We start from the raw sequence: 24,711 nt of genomic DNA, 5'->3' as shown, positions 1-24,711 counted from the left end.
TCCTGTCCATCCTCAAAATTACTTTTTATCAGATAACTGGAGAAGTGGTATTTCATGTTTTGTTTGGTATAGTCAAAAAAGTGATGGTATCACGACAGGTCTCTTTTTAATCTCATACAGAAAAATGTGATAGAACATAGTACTACTGCTTTGCAGACGACATTTAGTGACTTGTAACAGTAGTCAGCACCAGAAAATCACCACTTGTCCAGATACATGATGAGTGCTACTCTTCAAAACAGACTGAAACATCTCTCATGTCATGCTTTGCTACATCAGATATTGCTTCATATTAAGTGGCAGAAAAAAAAGGTTAAAAAAGAACGCTCCCATTGAAAAATACTGATGCAATGATCGAAGTATTTTTCAAGAGAATTAGTAGAAGGAAAAAACCAACCAACCAACCAAATATTTTTAAAACACTGTGCAAAAATACCACTCCTATGATTTTCTTCGCACCTAAGTGTTTGCATTATGCTCATAACCACTAAACCTTACCCTTGATTCCTTTTTTTTTTAAAAAATATGAAAATACAAAGACAGACATCAGTAAAGGATGCCACCAAGAGGACTATTTTTCTTATCTACAAAATATACAATATTGGGATTGGGACAAATATCTGAAAGTATGGCTGAACTAAATGTAATTACCTCAATAGAGATTTAGGTACTGGGACTTGTACTGAAGATAACATCCTCATTCTGCTTTATCAAAATCAAGTTTTGGAAAAATAATGAAAATATTAGCACCTCTTTCTACACAAATGCCAATAGAAAATGTAAAAGAATACTGTTTCTGTCCTACATGTAACTGTTTTAATTGCAGCATCAACAGTAAAACAGAAGTGCCAGATCCATAGATGGAATTAGATTATTGCTACTCCAGAGAAGATACACAGATTTCTACCTACCAAGGACAGAGGTAGGCATTATCCATTTCTACATAAGTAATCACAGGCAGTTCTGCTTTAATTAGGTAGCTTGCCAGTCATTCCATCGTGTTTCCTTTTAAGAAAAAAATGGAATATTATTTTCCAACTAATACATATTTTAGAGCATAATTTAAAAATATTTCCAATTGCTACCGATACATCACATGTGAATAAGACTGCTAGTAACCTAACAAGCTTAGGTTATAATTTTTTAATATTTTCTGAGAAGAACTTCAGTGAAATTCTGCTTATTCTATTTAGCTTCAAATAAGCCTATCTGTCCATAGGCTCTTACTAACATCTAAAGCCAGATTTCTGAACTCTAAAGTTTATGCGTGTGTGCTTTGGAAGAAGATACACATTTTGCATGCCACCTGCACTGATGCATTCCCTGTCTCAATATTTCAGCATTAAAAAAAAAAAAAAAAAAAAAAAAAAAAGACACGTAGAAGTTTGGGTAAGTGTGCAGTTTCACACTCATTATACATTGCAGTGGGGGGTAATAAGCTGCTTTTTTTCTCATTCTACCGCTACATCAGTTCCTTATATGCACCCTATACTCCTAGATATGATAAAAGAAAAACAGAACAGTGTTCTGAGAGCAGATAGGTTCTCATCACAGACTGATTCAAAGATCCGTTCCTCTTACATGTAAAATGCATTTAAACAAGCACTCTTATTATTTTGTTAAGACTGCTGCCCTGTGGGCAACAATGAAAGATGACTCATAACAAACCAAATTCTATAGATTTCAAAAGGCAATTTGTTTGAAAAAGTCTCCAAGATTAAGGTTTTAAGTACAATTACTATGGGTTGTCCACTCTCCTCCATTTGTGTGCCATCTTTACAAATAGTCCATAGCCACATCCTTCCTCATCTTCCCAGATGTCCTTTTCCTATATGCTGCTTCTCCTACTTCTCACATTCAGTACAGTACAGATGGAAGCTACGCTCATAACACAAATGGACAGAGATAAAACAGGCCTGAGCAAAAGTGAGCAGAACATAGTGTCTCCTGTTGCTTTCACAGAATATCTTCCAACTGTCCTACTAACTTTTACTACACAGGTACTCCCAAGGATTACTGCAACCAGAGGGGAGCACCTGTCAGTGCATGTTTAAAGATCAAATGCCAGAATGAAAGGGATGCACGGGCCAGCTCTATGGAAAGGCCACAGAATCTCAGTGTCCTGTTGTTCCATTAAGAGCTCCCCCCCACTTTTCCCCTCACAATCATATTTAGGGAACCAAACCCCCCCAAATGATTTTAAATAATCTCCACTGATGACTCCTCATGGATTTTACAAATGAAAAGCACCCTCTATCCTTTTACACTGGTGGATACAATTGAGAACATTTTAATTTCTACAATGATCCTTCAGTAACTAAATTATTTTGATTAAAATAACACACTATCATTTTGAATACAATGTCATACAGCAATGTATTTGTCACTAGGGGGAAGAATTTATTAGAAATCAAATGCTTAACATGTTACTATGTTGCTTCTTACTTATAAAAGAAATGTTTCAGGTAGACATTCTACATTATGTTTACTTTTGTAGATTTGTTTTATAAACAATTTCACAATCCTCATGTCCTTTGTACAGATTTTGCTAACAGCTACTGATTGACCACTTAAAAGTAAACAGTAATATTTAACTGAGTATGGGCTCGACAAATGGCACGATCCCTGTATCTATAAAACCAAATACAAATGATGTTATTTCTAATTCAGTTCATTTATGTGCACATCTTCTGATTAACAGGATGAGACAGGAAAGATAGCAATATCTAAGGCGAATTCCTGCACTGGCACATAATTAATAATAATTTTTATGATAAATTTCGCTGAATGTGTTACATATTCAGGGAAATAAGAGTAGAAAAAGACCTGTTAGATTGGAATCCAAGTCCAGTATCAGTAGTTGTTTGTAACCTGGGAGAAGAGGCACAGGAGTTTATGCCATCTGTTCAATTCCATCCCAAATCTGTGGGCTGCTTTATAGTTAATTTAAGGCAGCAGATACTGACTTTTCAGGACCTGCTGCATTTGCCACGATCTCTTAAGCTCAAACTCTTGAAGCCCTCCAGTGCCAGGGAAGGTGGCAGACAGCAGAGATAACTACCTCTATGCTGCTGAAGCAGGTGACTACTAAGTCACCTGTTTAGTGAATTGCAATAAGGACCTGGGTAGAGTCCTGGCTGCTGTAAATACTGAACCTTTCAGGAGAGTTTTTCAAATGCAGTATTAAAGTAAAGAAAATTCTCAAATATTTTAACCAGATTAATTTAAAATAAATAGGGTAACGTACTTCTAGAGTTACCTAGGGTGTATTTCTGCAATCTAAATATTAGAGACCTAAAATTAATTAGCTGTTTGTTAAAAAAAAAAAAAAAGGTACACAAAAAACCTTAGTTGAATACTGCTTAGCTGCATTTCAGAGTAATAGGTCATAATCCTATGCTTCCACACTTGAATTGCTGTAAAGATTCTTCTTAATGCTTCCTTCTATTTCTCTTTCAAATTTACTTTCTCTTTGCAAGGGAAGAAGCAATGTAACTATAAGAGAAAATGAGAAAATTCTATCACTTTTGCATTTTACTTTCCTTTCTGAATAAAATATACTTTTTCCATACTTTGAAATACTTTCAAGATGCAAGGAAGCTTAAAGTCTTACACAAATGATAGGTACCAGAATTGCCTTTTAACAGTTTATAATCAGTGGGGGAAGAATGTAATACAAACAAAGTTGATGGCAGTTCACAATCCTAAAAACTATATTTTTATATATTGTTAAACTAAATAGCGATTCTCATGACTGAGATCTGCACATATACATGTAACTCCCTGTATTCACTGGCAAAAAGATATTTCATATGTAAGCAGGCACCGAGATTTACCATGTGGTGATAAAGAAGACATAAATATTTGTTACCTGGTAAACTTAATGATTTTTGAGTGCAAAATCTGTTTCTTTCTCTTTGAAGCTTGCTTAGTAGAACAAGAATATAACTTTTTTTTTTTTTTTTTGAAATTCTTAAATACTAGGCTATATTTCCAATGTCTTCATTAAATGGATCTCTTGCTTTGCATAAAACTGCGTAGCACTAAAATGTGCTGAGGTGCTCTCAGCCTTTGCTGCTTCTTTATCATTATAAAATCGTACCTGACAGTTCAAATAGACAGCTGGGGCTCATAAGTTATATTTTATCACACTGATGCTGGGTAACTTTTTGGAAGTTACACACTCCTGTCAAAGAAATAAAATATTATACTGTTCTATGATATAAATCTAATATAATTGAATGTTTTTTTTCAGGCATTCACATAAGTTATACAGCCAGACTAAACTTGTAAGAAAAAGGACACTATATTTCAGTCTTTACCATTCCAAGCTGTTTCAATATTGTACAAACAAAATTGTAAAATGAACGTTTCACGGATTTGAAAACTGTACTAACAGAGTTTCCTTCAAACACAGTATTGAAATAACCAGGAACAATTTCAAAATGTGATGATTTAACAGTTCTTTCAGGATTGTATTAAGCAGGCACGTTTCAGACTAGTCTTTTTCCTTTTCCATTTTATCTGGTTGCGTGGCACTTCAAGATATTTAAAAAATTTCTAAAACTGCAGTAAGAGGGGCTCACTTTTGGAAACATAATACTATCAAAACTTTAAAAATTTCTACTTGAGACCCATAGTACAGTTATTCAGGAGTTACTGTGATGTACATGGGAAACAAAAGAAGAAAAGGAACATCAACTCTAATGTACGACATAATCTACAGCTAGACAAAGCAAGAATCAAAGGGAATCAAAATGTGCTTTCAGTGTCCACAAAGATGAAACATCCCAATTTACAGGAGTTTCCTGTCTGATTATAACAACATGCACAAAATTAAATACATAAATATTAATTTTATGTATCGCATAAGATGAAGGCAATGAAAAAACAATGTTTACATTTATGGTTGACTCATTAGTGTTTTATTATGTGGAACACTAGGAGGCATCAGTTGGGTAAAAAAGAATTTTTTTGAAAAATGTCAAGAAATTAGCATAGAAGTAATCAGCTTGGAATTTTCATACACCCAAATGTTAAAGGCTGAGTATTACAATTAAATTATGCAAATGGCCTGAACTCTTTCTCACGGACAAAGGAAAAATTTAATCATAAAGGAACAGCATTTCATTCCATAACTGTTTTCAAACTAGACTACTATTTTATACAAGCAGCACAAGGTATAGTTTTACTTTACATTATATATTTAAAAATAACTGAATAGACAGAAAGTAAGACGACTTACTTGTTTGTTCCTCAATATTATACTTTCTGATAAGTCCACACAGTACTCTCCTCTGCACGTAAGCTCTTAATAGGGCAAGTGTTATGGATTTACATCATCCCAGGCACTTTTAAGAACTTTTAGTTGATACTTCGAGATATCATGTAGGCAAAAATGGTTTAGAACATTCAAGTGCAATCATTTCCTATGTTTTAATTATATTTCCCAAGGGAGGTGAATAAACAGCGTCTTTAAAATTTTGTCTAACAGTGCTACAAGTGGCTCCACATTGTAGTATCAAGTAATACAAAACCAGTAAGGTCAAAACTGAATTTTCCTTCAAATTGCATTTAACAATGACTAAGCAACAGAGTTATAGTTGTCTTATAGAATAATCAATTGAAATTGAAGTGTGTCTTGCCATGCTGCAGCAATCAGCTTTTATCTCTGTCCAATCAAAATGACACGTGAACTGCCTAATCCTTTCTTTGTAAGGAACATAAGACTTTGTTGTCACTGTTGGTTTTGTGAATCGCCTCTATAAGCTGGTCTGATTTCCTAAAGATGACAGATCCTGGTGAATAGACAAGCTCTACTGCACTGCAGTAAATGAGAGAGTGAGATTAAGGTGGAGGACTTAAGACACTAGCTTTTAATCACCTGTCCACATGTAACATTGAGTGCCAGTTCTCAGAAAATTACCTTAAAGCAGGCCCCAGGGCCCAATCAATTCAAATGTTTAAAAAAAGTAGAAAATTAGGATTTTTTTTTTTTTTATTAGCAGTTGTCTTGCACTGTTAGTAGTGCTTACTGACTAGAGCTGTTTTTCTGAGCCCATTCTACTTCTGAAGTAAGATCAGAAGTTGTATTTTCAGCCCTTTCAAATACCAGAATACTATCCTTACTCTTAAGGCAAAAGTCTTCTACATATTACATATGTAATAATTTGCATGTTATATGAATAAGTTGTTACAGAGCCTAAACGTGAACACAGAAGAATCTTCTGTTAATATCATATAGCAAGATTTAAAAAGCTTAAAACACGTCACAAGTATAACTGCTTCAGTTATTTTTCAAAATGCTGAAGCAGAGACCATAAACTTCTTAAAACTAATGGCATTTATATAATCTTTAGAATTAAACCTTTATAATCTATGTTATCGAAAGAAGACCATTACATTTCATTTAGTTTTTGGATAATGTGTACAACTTAGAATTATAACATCCAACAGGTAGAAAAGGAACTTAACTATTGAAAAGCAAATGCGTTTTCTTTCCAGCACCTAATACCAGCTCACAACTTCTTAAAGTCGTGTATCGTAAACGGGATACAGAAATAGTACTTAGCTGTCTCTGATAATGAACTGAACTATTTTGCTGGAAAAGAAGTTAAGTTGTTACAGAGAAAAGTAAAATTAAAATAAATGAAGCTGGCAAAAGTATTCAGCTCTCAACTGCTGCTCAGATCTTAAGGTACCTAGCATTTCACTTTTATCTACTAAATCATGATTTATCAAAAACTTTCAGAGGTAAACTTTTGGAAAAAGCTTAAGAATGCACAGTTTTCTTTGTCTACAGTGATTTAAATGTCTTAAAAAGCACAGCTATTTAAGATAGGTGTCTGTTTCTTTTTTTTTTAATGTACATGTTGCAAGTATACAGAGAGTTTATTTAGAAAAAACCCAAAATTTAAAGAAAATTCACAGAAAGTAGGTATTCATATAATTTTTCTTCTTAAATTCCCAAATTGGCATCTAAGGAACATAATTCTGAAATATTTAATCTCACACACAGCATGCATCATTTAGTACCAATTTCTACAAGACTCTTAAGACTAAGATGCCTTTTTTCTTGTTCAATCAATCTGAAGAAGAATCAAACATGTCTGATTCCTGGACTACAAGACATCAAAAGGGACGCTCTTTTACCCTCTTTCCTAAGAGAGCTGTGGGACTGGCAAGAGTGTGAGGTCTTCTAGGGGCCTGATCCTGCAAATCATTGTTTATGTAACTTCTTCATTTTTGCACAAGTTGTCACAGCAATGTCAGTGGGACTTGCTAAGTACTTTTTGCAGGAATTAAGGTTTTCACATTCATGTCCCTAACTTACCTTCTGATACTAACTGTGTAAGGTGTAGCAGTAAAAATATATATAAGCAGCAAGTTTTTAAGGTAAAAGGATGTGTACTATAACAACAGCATACACATCCTGAATTAAGGGACGTTCTCTTAACTTTATCCTCAAAGAAATTTTCTATTACTTCCCAAGGGACTTAAGTGTGCACACAAACTTCAGTATTACACCCAATATGAATCATGTATTCATTAATGTAGAAATAATAGCATAACATTTATTTTACTGGTAAACTCAGAAACATTGGCTTTTTTTTTTTTCTTTTTTTTTTTTTTTTGACTTGGTATTAGATTCCTAAAATCATGTCACAAAGATAATTTACAAGGTAACAAATCCCCAAAGTGCCTAATTTCCTGAGTGTTTGAGCTGGAAATCAGTATATAATACATGCTGGTTCACAGGTGGTTCTATTTCTATACTCTGCCAAGCCTCTAGGGATTAGAATTATTATACTCCATATCAACAACTTTAATTTTCAACCACAGTACTTTGGAAAGTGCCGGTAAAAAGAAAACTAGTCACATTTGAATTGGTTTATCATCCATCTTTTAAAGTAAAGATATGAAACTAGGACATTTGCCATTAAGCTGATCATCAGATATGTGCTAAGAAAATGCATTCTCTGTCAAGACAATTCCTTTCTGATCAGAAGTCAAATACTGACAAACTGCCTTTCTCTGCTTAATTCTCTCTAGTCTTTTGTCTTAGGTTGTAATACATATTTGATTTTAGGATTCAGGTACTTGCTGATAATAATTATAAACAATAAATAAAATAACTCTTCTATAAAAGTCAATGCTTATGTTCCCACAGTAATTCATTAAGTTTTGTTTGGAACTGTACAGTTAAAAATATTTTTGAGAAAAGAAATTACTGGTTTATCTTTGTGCTTTTCTTTTTCAAGCTGACAGAGGTCACAGTAAGTTTTATGGAAAATGCTAAGTATTACAGTTACATAAGGCACCAATAGTGTTATAGTCTCCCATTTACATTAAACTTTATCTCAGCCTGTAAAAAAAAAAACTGTAGAGCAACTAGCATAGGCAGTTATGTAGCTCCCTTGTACGAAAAGATATAAGGATGACTTAAAGTACTGTGTGAAGACCAAAGCATACTATTCACAGAGGCACACTGCCTATGACTTTAACTCCCACAGGGATGCGAGGGATCTTTCCATCTTAAACTTAAGTATTCAAAGGAAAGATGCACAAAGTTAAACAGTTGCAGGCATGCATTACCTAAACTTAAAAACTATAAGAGCCTATAATACAATGAAGTTTAAGAGCAAGTCAAACTGAATTCATTCCTCAGGCTTAAAAATCAGGGTGTAAGCACTACAAGGTCATAGCATTTGGTGAACTGTTAAAACTAAACAAGCTTCAAAACCTTTGCAGTATTAACCATACAAAAGACATAAACTAACTTCAGCAAAGTTTGAACACTTATGGCATGGACAGAGGCAATTCTGAAATAATTTGAGTAGCCAGTGATTTAAGTACATTACTTGCCTTAAAAGTTACTTGCAAGCAATTGACAGAACAACCATACTCTTAAAAGTCTGCAGGCAACCTCAGTCCCTCACCACATTCACTGACTGACACATTCAGCTAATGCAATAGAAAATGTACATAGGGCTTCTGCACGATGCCCACTGTATTTTATTCTGATGCTGAATTGCACATGTACTTACATTATAAACATTTAGCTGTTTGGATGATCAGACTAGTCCTTGAGATATTTTCCTTTCACAGGAAAAAGAAAAATCCCTTTACTTCTTCCAGCCTTAAATATTCACCACCCGGTTCAACATGCAGCCTCCTTGAATCACACACACAACCTTCAAAGTCAATCCAATAAGCAGCCAGAAGACGTCTGGTGTGTGTGTGTGTGTGCGCGTGTCTGCGTGTGTGCAGCGTGGAGGAGGAGAAAGTGGCTGAGCTGCTGGTCGGATTAAAAGTAACCGGACTCGTCCTGAGAGCGTCCAGGAAGGAAGTGACAGCAGGCGAATGGGAAAAGCCGAGCAGCTCACAGCCTTTGTAACATCGCGGAGGGGAAGGGGGAGGCAAGGAAGGGATTCAAACTACACGCCTGACGAGGTGTCCTTGTCTGCTTCTCTCCCTCTTCCTCCCTTTTCTTCTCCTTCTCCGTGTCTCTATTTCTCTCTCTCTCACGATCCCAAACGAATGACTCTCTCCTCCCGAGCTGGAGAAATAATCAGTTTCACTCTTGCAAAAAGGGGGCGGGATCAGATCCCGAAAGCGTTTTAATAAAACAAACATAGAGCAGCAGCAGCGGCAGCAGCTCCTTTCCTTGCCCCTCTAGTCTGAACTAGATTGATAAATTACTCCACTACACTACTTTAATTATGTATATGGTATGCAGAATAAATCACTGAACATCAGCACCTCAATCAAGCACTTTTTAAATGATAATTGCATCTTGGGTGAATCAATCTTTCCATTCCTGACATTTTGCTAATTTTAGTTTTACGGTGGGGGTAATGGCATATGCCACACGCAAACCTAATGACAATCCTTTATTATACCGAACGGAGGCAACACGGCGAGCCGGTGCGTATTTTCCCCCTTCTGGCGGGGTGCAGTAGCTTGCGGACGCAGCTCCCGCATGGACTGGGAGACGGAACACAGCCCGGGTCAGCTCAGACGCTGCGCGCCGTTTGCGGCGAGCGAGATAGGAAAGGGCCGCCCGGTACCCGGCGGCGGCAGCAGGGAGCGCGGCAGCCTGCGTGCGGGAGCCGCGGGGCGGAGGCGCGTTGGGATGAGCGCGGTGACATGTGGCACCCCCCGCGACCCCGCGGCGGGGAGGGACGGGCGGGCCGGCGGCCGGATGGCGCACGGGAGGGCGGCGAGCCGCTCGGAGGGACGGCACCGAGGGGCCGTCACCGCAGCGCCGGGCCAGCCGGCTCCCGCTCCGCCTGGGGACACCGCCGCAGCGGCGGCGGACAGCGGGCGCTGGGGGTCTTCAGCCCCCGCGGCGTTTCCTGCCGCTTCTCCTCGCACCTTTGCTGGGCTCCGTCTCCGGAGGGCCCTGTCTGCAAAGCCGCCCAACTTCCCAAACTCATTAGGCTTTGCGTCCAGTTGGTGGTGACTTCACCGCCGAGCAGAAGCGGACCTGGTGGCAAACTTTGGGGCAGCACCGCCTTCAGCAAACGGGAACGCTGGTCAGATAAAACCCCGTTTGCCTAATTGCACTGGCCAAATTAGGTTCAAATCTCAGTCGGCTGTGTGAGATAGGCTCCTGTCACCCTTATCCACAGAAAAGCAGTATTCCCAGCACTGTGTGTGAAAAGGCAGGGCGTTTTTTATAGGTTCGGTTGCTTTTAAGCCAGACTGAAAGGTCTGTACTGCATGTGTGCTTGAATCCCAATTATGCATACGTAATAATTCGTGAGTAAAACTGGACTTCTTTGGAAGATACTTGATTAAATTTTCCTGTAGATAGCCAACTTCTACAACCCTTTGAGTAGCAGGGGAGTTTATTAAGGCAGAGGCCATTATTTTTATGACAGATTAGGATACTGGAAATAGGAACAGCGTGCACGATAAAACCAAAACACTGAATTCAAACAACAGTGATAAATACATATATGCTTATCCTAATACAGGTTCTTGGTCTTGCAGACTTTTCCCCTAAAAACATCTCATTGGGCCACTGACCTACTTTGGAAGTTCCACATTTGACAGTGAATAAATGTCTTCTAAATTCTACTGTACTTCTTAAAACACGGATGTTCAAAGCATGGTCAGAGCAAAACAAAGCTCCAGCAATTGCTCTCAGCTCAGATCCCTACTGATCTGAGTAAGTACCCTTTTCTGACTACAAGTCTCCACTGTGCCTTACTCTCTGTCTTGATGAGATGAGATACAGAGAATGAACATCTCTTAACTGACAGGCAGTTGAAAGTCATAGAATGCATTCACAACGACAGTCATACTGATGTGCCTAGAACCATCAGGTAGCCAGACATGAGCAAAGTGCATTCTGTGTGGTGACAGGCACATTAGCTTAGCAGCATCAGCAGTGGAGTCCAGGTAATACCAGGGAGGATGAACTTTCTCAGCCACAAGTTTGGCGTGAAATGTGCAGCAGGAAAAGAAAAAATCATGGAATAGTTACATGGACTGACCACTTGTTATGTCACTTCTGCAGATCATTTTGGTCAGCCAGCACAGCATCCAGCTTTCCACTAATGCTCATATTTTCTTAGTGGCAAAACTACAGAAGTGTTCTAAGGCTTCATGCTTTTGTGCTAATTGAAACGACTGTCATCTGCTTTACTGCGTGCAGGATATGTACGTTTCCAATTTTCTGGCTAGCTGATAACAAAGCTCTTCAATTGGCAAGACAGAACTTGAGTACTCTCATGTCCTAAAAGTAATTATCAGAATAGGCAAGTATTTCAGAAAGTAAAGTATACAGCAGCTTAGTGCATTTGCTACACCTCCATGTGGGCACTGGTGGCCTAATCTTTAAATAGCTGTGACCTTCATGTACTTAAGTACCTTAAAGCCATGCCAAGTTTTTGTCATGAGCACAATTCATCAAATCCATGTAAAGGACACCTCGATTTTTAAATCAGGGTTCAGATGCTAGATGGACAAACAGATATAAGGAAATGGATCATGCTTTCTCACTTCTAATAGGTTTAGATAACGCATGAATTTGTGCAATACCTTTTGAAGTGAAGTGTCTAGGGTTATTATTATTTTTCTGTTTTGCTGCATTTAATTTTAAGAGCTGGAATAATTTCAAACAGTGAAAAACCTTTGTTCTGGTGTCTGTACTTGTACTGATGCTCCTCAAAATCATCCTTTCCAAATTTCTGACAAAAAACTCAAATCTATGCTTTTTTTTTCCTTTCCTTTCTTTCTCTTTCTTCCTTTCTTTCTTTCTTCCTTTCTTTCTTTCTTTCTTCCTTCCTCTTTCTTTCTTTCTTTCTTTCTTTCTTTCTTTCTTTCTTTCTTTCTTTCTTTCTTTCTTTCTTTCTTTCTTTCTTTCTTTCTTTCTTTCTTTTTCTGTTGACAGGTCATGTGTAGGTCTGCTGACAATTTTTTTTTTTCCTCAGTGATGCACCTGAGGCATACAGTATTTTAAGCAGTGACACATCAGTCAAAATGCAGTAATTATAAAATCAGACCTCAAAAGTTTTATCGAAGAGTGAAGTGTGTCCAAGTATCTCTTCTCCTTACAAATGTGATTATCTCAAGGTGGGCTTAGAAAACATCCCTTTGAAGATGATTATCAAAGTCCACTTTTGTTCTTTTATGGATACCGAACATATCTTTCCCTTAGGAGAAATGAGATTGCCGGCTAACATCTTTTAATGACGTTTAAACTGAAAAGCGGTGAGGTTACTATGAAATGATCCACCTCCTTTGCGTCTTAACCCCAGGGTGGCTTGGTTTCTATTTTCTGTTTAAAGTTCTGCTCAACCCCACTCCACTCCACGCCTCGCTCTCCTCAACCACCTCCCTATCTTGTGAGAGCAACACAGTATAACACTTCTTCCCATGTCTGGCTGCTTTTAAACTTGGCCCACGCTGGGTGCAGTGCTTGAAGTGAGCTTTACAAAATTATTTTAAAGTGAGCTGGGGCGGTTGCCACAGCAACCCACCCTGAGAGAAATTGAGGCTATAGATTAATCTACCCCACAAGATTATTCAACAGTACTGTATTTGTTCTTCATTCATTCAGAATATTCCTTCATTCCATATGCTTTTATAATGAAAAAAAAAAGCATAAACTTAGATAATTTCAAGGATACATATTCCAAGAGCACAATTTAAATGCTTTGTAAAGAGCTGAAATGTACATGGTTCTTTGCAAAATCATTTGATTGCAAAAAAATATTTGCAAGGTAGGCACAGCTGACACACGAGCTTTAAATAAAATGGCATGCCATTACTAAAATGGTGTTATATACATCAAGCGACGATTACAGAAAGCCTTTGTCACAGGTGTACCTGTGAGTGCATAATACAGCAGAGCTTGCTCTCCAGGCTTTGCTTTTAGCATTAAATCTCAAAACAATAAATAGTACTTTGCAATATCAAACACAATAAATATTAAACACTCACCACATACACCCTCTTTATTGTCAAAATCATCTGCCTCCAATGCTTTACTTAATCTTTCCCATAGCGGTTACTTCACAGTTTGCAATTCTTGCACGGCACCTTGGATGTTTAAAAGTACAAAAGCAGCGTATTATTAAAATGCAAACCCATCACACTTAAATGTATGCAAAGAGATTAATGAAACCATTTCTATAAAAAGCACACGAGCCTTCACCGGCATGCACTTAGGACCGAAAGGAGCATCATCACGGAACAACATGAAGTTTTCGGGAACTGTGTCAGCTCCACTGGAATCCTGCACGGGAACACTGCACTACCAGTAACTGTGGGAGCGCACAGACCTCGGGCTGCGCTCATCTTCCAACAGGTTTCCCTCAGGTTTGGTGTACAGTGTGGAAATTTGATAAAGGCCGATCTGAGACACGCTGAGATGTCAAAGCACTATGCCCGGCCCTGGCGGCACGTCGCCGGCACCTTTCTCAACACTGGGGTTTATTTAACATTCTGCCGGCGGGCGGACACACGGCCGTAGCCGCGCCGCGCGCAGGTAGGCGCCCGCCGCCATCTCCTCAGGCGCCCGCCCGCCGCCCGAGCGCCCCTACGGCGGTCCCGCGGGCCGCCCCGCCCCCGCCATGAGGCGCGGCCGAGGCGTGGCGCTGCCCGCAGCCCGCCGGAGGGCGCCGCCGCGGCCGTCTCGAGGTAAGCGGCCCCTGCGGGCGGCCGGGCGGAGGGATGCTGCTCGGCCTGCCGCCCGCCGGGTGGCTACAGGGCTCGGGCTGTAGCGGGAAAGGGAGGTGTGAGGAGCCCTGGCACGACGGCTCTTGCTAACAGCAGGAGTGGGCGCACCGCGTTACTCACGTGGGACCTTCCCAAGCCCCTTTTCTGTCTACCTCTCCGGCTGATGGATTTAATGTAAATGGAAAACGGGTGACTTTTTTGGGGGGAGAGGAAAGGCAGCTGGCCTCCCGTTAGTGTGCAGAGGGCAAAGCATGCTGCTGGTCTCCATGGGAGCCTGGAGGGGCTCCGATCTGGGCAGAAAGTTTTTTTTTTTTTTTTTTTTTTTTTAACATCCTTAAGTAAAGTGGGATTATTTGGGGGTGCCCTTTCTGGTATTTTCAAGGCCCTTATAGTCTGATTATAGAGAGAAGAAGGCTGCGAAATACACAAAGTCAACAACGGGAAGGGGGTTGGTTTGTTTTGTTACATTGATCCAGTTCTAGTAATCTGAAGTGTGGTGTTGTTGCAGAAGGCAGTTTCTGAAGCTGTGGCTTGCAAGTTGATATTGTCCTTTAAATACCTCTCAAACAGTTGTCCAAGGATTATTTTTATCTATGAATTTCTTTACTGCAGTGTTTGCTTTTGTTTCCTTTTTAAATAGTGCTTTATAACTAGAGATAGAAGGAAGCTACTTTGTAGACAAATATGTTTTGTTTTGAAGGTTAGATATTACTAAAACTGTCCTGAAAGTGTAAAAATAGTATTTATTACATAGGATTCTGATCTGGAGCTGGTGGTAACCTCTCTTTTAGTTTGCCACGTATACACACTTTTTAGGGCTAAGATAATGCTTAAGGCCTGTCGTCTCTTTGAAAATGAGGCTGAATGTGCACCCAGAGTTGGTAAAAAGTATATGGAAGTGTTAAATTTAGTGCTTTGTGGAACCAGGATGCTGTGGAGCTCATGCACCTCATTCAGACTCCTCTGAAGTCTGTTGAAATCTAATGCATGCTGATGAGACCCTAAAATGGAAGCTCAGGCCCACATCAGCAGTCACCCAGATCCTATTCCTGCCTCAGACTTAATCTTTGGATATGATGGGACTCCAATTCCTGTACCAGGCACTGCTTCTCTGTAAGGTATTCAGATATTCTCATCATCTTATGACAGCATTCTTCCAAATGTATAAAGTTTATATATACATGTATGTATTTTTGGGGGACAACAGTTGTAGTCAATAAGCTTACTTAAGTGTAACTGAAGGAAGAATTTAACCTGCTAACCTTTACCCTGTTGAGATTTAGGGACTCAAAAATGTGAGTCTAGTCTTGCATGGAAGAAATGTATCAAGGGTTTTGAAGTTTTTTGGTCCTAGCCAGAAGTCAGTGAACAAAACTTTTGTCTCAGACAAACTGAGAAGCTCAGTAGCTAGTTTCAACTTTTTTTTTTTCAAAAATATCTTCTGACATAAATTTAATTAGGTGAAATTGCAAGCTAAATGGGCTTTTTTTTTTTTTTTTCCCCTATGCAAAAATATAAAAATAGATTGAATATGAGCTTAGAGTGGAAATTTGGAATTGATTCCCCATCTTAATAGAGTTTAAGTACAGGAATGTATTTGAAGAATAATTTTGAAAATGTTGTCACTTTGCATGAACTGCTGTTCATCAGTCTGATTATTCTGCATCTTCATATGCCTCAGAAACATTAGGTTTCTTTCTTTCTTTCTTAAAGCAAGACATTTGGTAGGAATGTAATTCATCGTATGGTTTAATACAACTGTGATTAAAATCTGTCTAGATCAATAACTAGCCATTGTCACCAAAAGATGCAGTATCCTTGCTGTTGCTAATGTCAAAGGGCATGCTCAATGGAGACGTGCTGTGCTTCGGTGGCTCTTTGTTCTGAGTGGCCTGTGACCACAGAGACAGACCTGGAGCACTTGTGGGGCTGCCTGAATTTGCAGAAGGGATCAGGTACGTTCCTGCCAACTGCAAAGTATGCTAACAGTCCCTGTCTTTAAACTTCTTGATCTGTTTTTCAGTATCTTGCATGTCTAGGCTTGATGTAGAGGGAGATAAATTTATATTTTATTGCAATTTAATGCAGTTTTAGAAGGTTTAAACCTCTTCAGTATTCACATAGTCAAGCAAAGTTTCTGCCAGGACAGTTTCCCCTACCTCCCTCTAAGAAGAAGGGCTCCCAGAAAATAAACTTCAGGACTAGCATTATAAAAAATGCTTCTAAATAATCACTGCCTTTCTCATTCCTACTACTGCATTTTTTTTGCCCACGTGATTGTCCCCTGCATAATAAAAAGAATATCCCTTTGATCCCCTTTCATTTTACGAAACAGGGTGGTTAAGGGGGGAGGAGTTTTTTTTTCAACTGCACGTTCCCTCTCTTTTCATGAGATAGTATTGTTTGACTAAGGTATTGTGATATTGTCAGATATTTTGCCAAAAATTGCTCCACTTAAAACAAAAAAAATTGATTGCACCTCTGTATTTTATGTGTGATGCTCAAGCGTTTGCCTATCTTGCACTGCATGATGATGTGATACCAAGGCAGCCAGCGATAGATGGCCAGAAAATACTTAGTTAAGTATTCTGCAGCTGCTGCAAATTAGATCAGCATCTGCATCTGTGTAGACAATGAAATCCATGATAATTTTGAGGGCCAAGCAAAGTACAAATTTGTTTTGGATAGGCCCCCTAGCCACAGTTCAAACAAAATTCAAATTAAACTTGCTCTAAGGATAGGAAGACAGTGGTCAGCTCAGCCTCTTGTTGCTGAAGGCCACTATGGTACTGCATCCTGGCTTCAGATGCAAGTTCCAGCATATCACCAGGAAGGCTGCTGTTATGGCTTTCCCAGCTAGAAGAGGAAATTTGTTGTTATTTTTAATTTCTGTTGGGAAGCAATTCTCAGGAGTTTTCTAGGCTAGTCTTACATATCTCAGATAAGCACCCAGATTTTTTGATCGTTTTCTGAGAATTTACATCTACTTCAAATTGATTACCACCTTTCTATAACCAAAGTTGGAGTAAATGATAAGCAAATGTAAAAGGTCGGTCATCCTGTCTGTTGTAACAGAGTATGCTGACTGATATTTGCAGCATAAATTGAATACAAGAGTGATAGATTAGTGTATGGAATAAAGGTTTTGCTGGAACACAGGTAAGATACCAGGAGGTTATAGGTTACTGTATGGTCATTTTGAGAAAATGCAGTGTTTATTAATTTTTTAGTAAAGTCCTCACTACTAAGTTCATTTTTTTTTGTTTTGCACTTTTCCGTTATCAAAACAATAATTAATATTAAATTTCTATTAGGTGTTTTAGAGAGGCCTTTTGGAGTTTGGCAGTACTTGTTGACATGTGAAGAAGAACTTGTAACCTCAATGGCCATAAAATGTAATTGCATAATAGTTGGGTCAGATTTTAGATGTGCTTGTGCCGCTTACGTTAGTCTATATTAAAACTTCCATGAGCCTTCAGCTGTGATGTCATTGGTTATAACTCTTCCCATGGAAGCACTTTAAATACTGAGGTTAAAAGGAAACTAAGCCTCAGAGGTCATGTTTGGGTATGTACTTTGGTTTAGATGTATTTCATCTGAAGGTGTTGTTGCTGTCGTATGATCTAGTTTGAGCATCTTTGCAGAGTTCCTGTGTGATATGGATAGGTTTAAGTTCCCATTTCAGATCTGTTAAGTTCTGCAAGCCTGCACCATTCAGTCCAGCAGTACCTGTTTTCAACAATATCCTTACAGGTAGTGCACTGACATGCTTAAAGGAGAAGAAACCTAGTGAATAAACTGGAGAAATTTTTGAAATTGCAGGTTTTTGTTTTTGTCACACAAGTATGGATCATACAGAGCAAACTTTGGTTTTCTTTTTTTTTTTAATTAACCAATTAGTCTCCAGTAAAATGCATACTGAAACCCCTTGAACAGACCCATCAGCTTCATCACTACTCTCTCCGTTCTTAAACTCTTGGTAAAATTTAAATACTTCCATTATAATGGCACTAACTGTTGTCCTTCTTTTGTATCAACAACAGCCCTGGTGCAGTGCCGTAAGGCCCCTTTCCTCCAGTATCTCTGGGCACAACTGTTGTCCTCTTGGCTCTGACTGAGATATGGAATAAGGCTGGGAGAATACCTGTGGGTTTGGAAGGGAACTACGAGATTTTCTACCTACATGAGAGTGGAGGTTCTTTTGGGTCTGGGTATTTAGAAGGAGTGAAGATGGCAAAAATGAATATGGGCATAATAAATACTGTTAAAAGGGCTATCAGTGAGCAGGATAGACAGATTAAGAATTTCTGTATTAGGTTTGATTTCTTCATCCTTTTTTTCACATTAAACCCAGCACTTTTAAAGCTTTTTACAGAATAGTTTACCTCAGGAATGGAGGGACAAGTGTTTTTTTGCCTGAATTGGGAAACTGTTCCCTCATGTTTCTTGGTAAGAATATGAATTGAAATCTTATTACAGTGCACTTGTATTTGCCTGAGATCTTAATGCTATCAAAAGCACAGTGGTTGAGGACCAAATGCCTAATGAAGACAGACAATACAAGGACACATAATTAAATGGATAGCCATATGGTTCCATGGGTAGGAACCATCTCCTGATATGCAAGTAGATTATTTCACAATCTCTTATGTTTTTCTCAACATTGGTAGACTCATCATTAACTTCTATAATTATTGTGCATTATATTTCCTTTGTTATTATTACCAAACCTTATTCCACAATAACTTCACACTGAGGAGATGGACTGATGTTAGGCAAAAGGCTACTTGCATTAAGTTGTACTGGGTAGAGTGTATCATGCTACCATTTAAGAAAGGAAGGGAAAAAAGAATGAGCACTACTAATGCCTTTAGCACAAACTATAGAAACCGTTGATATTGCATAGTTCTATATCAGTTAAAGAAACTAGAGAGACATCGAAATTACTAGGGGCAAGCTTTTTTTTCTTCCCCTTCCAGCCCCCTTCCCGCCCTCCATCCCCCCCCATTTTTTTCTTTTTATTCCATCCCCTATTTTTAAAGAGTGAATACAGACAGGTTTGTTTTACTGAATTAATCTGGTCGGTATTACACTAGTCAGCTTTTAATTTTTTTTGCCTTAACAGATGCTGCCATGTTTTGGGGGTACAGTGCATTGGGTACATTAACAATTAGCATTCATATACTGCAGGCATAGCTTTTAAGTATATCTATATAGAACTAGCGTTATTTTATGTGCATTTATATATACATTTATATTAATGAACAGAGCAATAATTTGTTTCGTACATTCAGTGCACTAATTTTATGTCTCCAGCGAACTCATCTACCCTAAGTAAAATCTATATGTTTATCTTTTCTAAGCTGTATTTATTGAACTTGATGTAGAATGCAGTGTGTTGAGAGTTGTATACAGAATGCACTGTGCTTTTGTCTTCTTTTAAATTTTCTTTAATAGTACTTCCAGAACTCAGTCCATAATGCTAGTTGCTTTCAAAGGAACAAAAAGTGATTTAACCACACAGTAAATAGTTAGCGCTTACTCTGGAGAAGACAACTTAGTTAACAGCCTGTGTATCTGTATCTGTGCGTTTCTGTAAGTGATGTGTTGCCAGTGCAGTCTACACTACCTTGCTTAGGGTGAACTGTACTGTGTGGCAGCATTTTTGAAATGGGATAGCAGGGAGGAGCTGTGAGTAGTGGTGGGCAGTGGTGTGGGGATGCCAGGGGTTTCTGCACAAGTACAGAAACCATGGTGGTGTGGGGGGGAGGCAGGGGGCTGGATAATGGATGTGGAGCGGTCAGCCTGCAAGCCATTACAGCATCCTGAGTTCATGAAGCAGCCAGGGGAGGCAGCGGCTGCCTGTGCTTCTTGCACAGTGACAAGGAAGAGAATTCCAATCTCTGCTGCTCCCTAATGTTTTTCTGTTTCTTTGATTTTTCAGGGAGATGGTGGTCAGAACAATAACTAATGGATTTTTGAGCAAAAGACTGCATTAATAAAAGCCCATGAAAAGGTTATATGTATTTCGTAGGATTAGGTTTTGCCTTATACCAACGAGGAAATTGTTATAAATTTTAAGTGCATAAATATATGTATATACACCTTTACATACCCGAATTTATAATACAAATATAAAATGGAAAATTTGAACATTTTAGCAGTGTATTTGTGAGGTAGTTATTAAGGCAAATCAGCCTGCATTTTCCTTCTCGTTTCTTCTATCCAGCTTTTAAATGTAACTTCATTGCCTTCAATGGAAAGTTTCCAGTTTTCACCAGTGTTAGTGAAATGAGAACAGGACTTTCAAAATACCGTTCAGTGCTGTATGAAAAGCCTTGAATTAACTTTTGGGGAAGACAACATAGAGTCACTAAATAGCGATTTTTTGCTTAGCTTTGTGGTTAAATCTCGTTTTATATTTACATGCACTGTGGAATAACTAATATGGATGTCTTCCTGACTCTGAATCTTGCATTTGTAGGAAAAGACAGATGTGTGGTTGAAGACTGAGCTAGTTTGTAGCTTTTCAAAATAAAGAAATTAAAAAGATAGTTGCAAAATAAACTGCCATAGTTTACAAAATAGACAACCAAACAGGTCCTGGGAACAGAAGGGATGTTGATCTCTTACTTAATAAGGAAGAGCTGGTATGGAAATAAGTGCATATTTTAGGGCTGATTTTGCTTCTACATGAAATGGTAGTAAAGCTTCAATGAATTAAAGGAGGTTTTTTTTAGTTTCTCCGTATTTCATATTAACAGTAGAAATATATTAGAATTTCATTTAATGTGCTTATGCCTGACAATAAGAAAAAGAAGAAGAAAAAAAATACCAATAAAGGCATGAATATAAATTTAATTGTGTAAATTACATAATGTGTAATCTCTCCCCTTTGCAATATTTAACAAGCAGAAAAGTAAAATATTCTGTACTGGTACAAAATACTTCCCCCCCCCCCCCAAATACAGTGCAATGTAGAGTAACTTGCTAGTAATTTCTTGAAATTACTTGTGAGTTTGTTACTGTAATTACTGTTTCTGAGCCTTTAAAGTCAATGCAATAAAATACTGACAAGATAACAGTTTACAGAAGTAAAGGCTCTATAGCGTAGGCTATGAAGTTTTCTTAGTGTTGCACATACAATGCCTACATAGCTCTAGGAACTGCCCTTAGTGTTTACTGACTTCCAATGGCTGTTTAGGTGATTTGTTTCTACATTACAAATGTTATGTGTGAAAGAGCTTTTTTTTTTTTTTTTTTACAGGCATTGTTTAATTTGGTGGCAGCCTCAGATTTTTTATTTTTATTTTTTGTTATATTCTTTTTTTTTTTTTTTTTTTTTTGCTTAGTGTTTCCTACTTCATCCAAGAAAGCAGCTGATTATTTAGAGGTTGAACTATAAAGATACTTTGACTAGTAATGTTTTATTTTACTAGTCTTCTATTCTAACATAGAGTAGGATATTCTTATGGCAAGCAGAGGTGTGATAATTTTCATACAACACATTCTGCTGTTCTTTTTCTGTCTCCCAAAATGAAGAAAATGGCCATAGGTTAAGGCCTGAAGTACCTCTACTGAGGCTGGAGTTCCCTGTCAACTTTGCTGGTCCCACACCAAGCATCCTAGCTGAAAAAAACCCACAAATCAGAAATGTTTAAAAGGGCCTCGGATATTATTATCCAGTCTAATCTTAGTCTGTCCTTTGCTGATAAATCATTATTTTGACATATGAGGGAATATCCACTACAAAAATAGTATAACTGTATGTTGACGTACGATTCCTTTCTTTCCCCCTTAGTGTCTTCTATGATATTTGTGTGAATTGTGAATATGGAATTGGTTTACTAAAGAAGATTCATATGGTCAAGTTTACTGTCTGTTTACTTGCTTATATAAATGTTTTCAATTTAACACAACAATTTGTAACGAATACTGTGAAACAATTTTTAAAGAATGAGCTCTTGAAATAGAAATCATAATAAAAATGCTTTTCTCCCCTCCAAAATATTTATTTTAACATGTGGTCACATTTTCCTATATTTTCACATTAATTGAAATCTTACTGTTCTAGGAAAATAAATCTTCTTCCCTTCATGTAGCTTCCCAGTTCTTACGCAAATTAAAGCACATGGGGGCATAATGTGTGTTTTTTAAAGCAAGTAACATTTTGTAAATTCATGATATCATCAAAAAGCATTATGTCAAACAGTACTACTACACAGACCATTTTGTAATTTACCTTCTCACTTTAGCAAAAGATAACTTTTTTTTTTTGTGATAATCCCTTGATTACTGAGTTTTAAAGAAGGTTCTAAGAATTCCTAAATTTAATCCTGATCAGTTACAAAGTAATCTTACATTGATGTTCAGAAGTAGTTTATAAGACTCTCAAATATCAGTTCCAGATACTGGGAACTGTCTACAAACAACAATACTCATTTATGTGGGAAGGATAACTCCTTTATTTTAAAGGAGGCAGATTAGGGAGGAAGGGCAGAACACCAGTACTATAGCTCCTGGGTTCCTGTATGGAATACGGTATGCTTCTCCCATTCAAATTTATAGAAACAATTTGAAATAGATTATAAATATCCAGTTATTTTCAAGAAACTTTTCTTGGCAACAGAATCTAAAATCAAGCACTATATCAAACAAAATATGAAGCATGCTACAGAGCTTATCTGCTTTCTCCTGAAGAAAGCTTTTTGAGCATAGCCATAAGCCTAGAGCTAGCTGAATCACTCTGTGCTGCAGCAAGCAGAACGGCATTAAAGTCAGATTTTAAATCATTTTTAATCGTTTTCTCTATTAAAACTCACCAGTGCCCTTCTTCTGCTTCTCCAGGAAGTTGTACCCGTCAGCACCTGCTGAGGGCTTTGTTGATCAAACTGGCAGGTAAAAAAATTCCTGTAGAATAAAGCCAGACCAGCTGGCTTTGAAGAGAAACCCCCCAGTTTGGGTTGTGTTTGCCTCACTCACCCTCTCCTCAGCAGCCCTGGGCTTTTTCTCCTTTGGTTGTTGACCTGTAGGCTGCGTGATGCGGGCGCACAAGTGTCTGGCAGGCCAAGGTGCACCTGCTTCTGTCACTCGCAAGTAAATTTAGCTGTAAAAGGTATCACTGACAAGCAGACCTTTGTCAGCACTGGCAAACGAACACAGCATTGCTGTCCCCCTTCAAAGTATGCTACAAGTTCAAATGGAAAATATCAAATCAGTCATCTTATCCAGGAATTGCTTCTTTGAGAAGAAAAAAGGCCAAATTGCTTTCACATGGCACAAAACTTTCCTCCTTTACATAGATGTTAAAATTACATTCCAAGAATAATCTCTGAACAAGACGGGGTTTTGTTCTTTTAATTGTGGCTGGAAGGAAACTTTTTTTAATGGAAATACAGCATACACATATTTCACTTCAGGTTATTAAACTGTGTTAAGTATTAAGGTTGATTGCCTTTCTTTTCACTAACTCATTGTGCTTTTTTATCGAAAGAAATATTAGAAGACTAAAACCTCTGAAATAGGAGGTATTAATCTCATTCCCAAAATTAGAAAGCATGCAGTGTTGAGAGACTGGATGTCAAAATTACATGTTCATAGCACTTATGCGATGGGAATCTAGGAGCCAACCACTTTTAAAAATGGGAGCTAAAGTAGATGGAGAGTCTTCTGAGAGTAAAGCCATCTAAACTTGGTCTTCTTGTCCTTTTTGGATTAAGGTAAGGGTATTTATAATTTATATCTGCCCCTTGCTTTTTCTCTCTCTTATTTTTCTTTTTTTCCTAGAGTTGGCTTCTGGTGATTTAAATAGAAAGATGTAATTTGCATCAGTATGCATTATCACAGAGCTTCAAAAAAAAAAAAAACACAAAACCTAGTTGTCAACCTAGGCTTGTCAGAACTGGTGGTAGCACACCTAGATACTCCATGTTCTGCTTGCAAACCATGTCATAAACTCAAACAACTTCAGCGAAAAAAATTCAGAAGTGTGTGTTTTATTACAATATGCTGTATAAAAGGACCAAAATGTTCCTTCTAAAAAAAATGATGAGAAAAAATGTGGGTCAGGAGCTCTTTGTAAAATAAACAAGGTTCCTATTTACTTACTTGTATAAACAACCACTCACCAAGCTGTATGTCTCTGCAGGGGCACCCTTTCAGATAAAAACATGGACCTGATTGGCATCATCCCGTATCCATGGAAACATTTTAAGTACCTCTCTCAATATGTACTTCTCTTATTCAGGGTTTAAAAGCTGAGTACTGAATAAGTAAGTGTTTTTATTTAATAATTATACAGGAGGTACTTTGCGGAAGGTTGGTGAGGGGAACAGGTTCTTGGTTTTTGTGTCTGTCATAATAAAGCTCTTATGTTTTCATCATATTTGATAGTTTCATTTCAAGCCTCCCATCAGCTCTTAGATTAAAAACAACTTTCATAAAGTCCTAATGAAAGAGAATTCTGAAATTTTGGATGATCCATTAATGTTTGAAAAACAATAGTTTGCATTACCTTCA

The 24,711-nt window shown here is 37.9% G+C and overlaps 1 protein-coding gene and 1 long non-coding RNA gene across 15 annotated transcripts in view; one reads left to right on the top strand and one right to left on the bottom strand.

Annotated features, from left to right (window-relative positions):
* The window catches only part of MEF2C (myocyte enhancer factor 2C), a 137,238-nt gene extending 114,061 nt beyond the window's left edge, over window positions 1-23,177 (bottom strand). For 6 of the 11 annotated variants that reach the window (XM_040655947.2, XM_040655941.2, XM_040655958.2 and 3 more), the window contains exons 1-2: window positions 23,016-23,177; window positions 13,456-13,554 (exon numbers count right to left, since the gene is read on the bottom strand). The gene's annotated coding sequence lies outside the window, so the exon portion shown is untranslated. Of the gene's footprint in view, window positions 1-9,047; window positions 9,560-13,455; window positions 13,555-23,015 lie in introns of all 11 variants that reach the window. The other 5 variants (XM_046905690.1, XM_025144791.3, XM_025144794.3 and 2 more) reach the window with 1 other exon arrangement.
* Window positions 14,081-24,711, top strand: part of LOC101752071 — a 54,270-nt gene continuing 43,639 nt past the window's right edge. For all 4 annotated transcript variants that reach the window (XR_005842762.2, XR_003072167.3, XR_003072170.3 and 1 more), the window contains exon 1: window positions 14,081-14,154. This is a non-coding gene — a long non-coding RNA (uncharacterized LOC101752071). The remainder of the gene's footprint in view (window positions 14,155-24,711) is intronic.

This window comes from Gallus gallus, chromosome Z, assembly GCF_016699485.2.
Source record: "Gallus gallus isolate bGalGal1 chromosome Z, bGalGal1.mat.broiler.GRCg7b, whole genome shotgun sequence".
In the NCBI taxonomy this organism is placed as follows: Eukaryota; Metazoa; Chordata; class Aves; order Galliformes; family Phasianidae; genus Gallus; species Gallus gallus.
The sequence above is the reverse complement of the archived record's forward strand: the minus strand, read 5'-3'. Positions and strand labels throughout refer to the sequence as shown.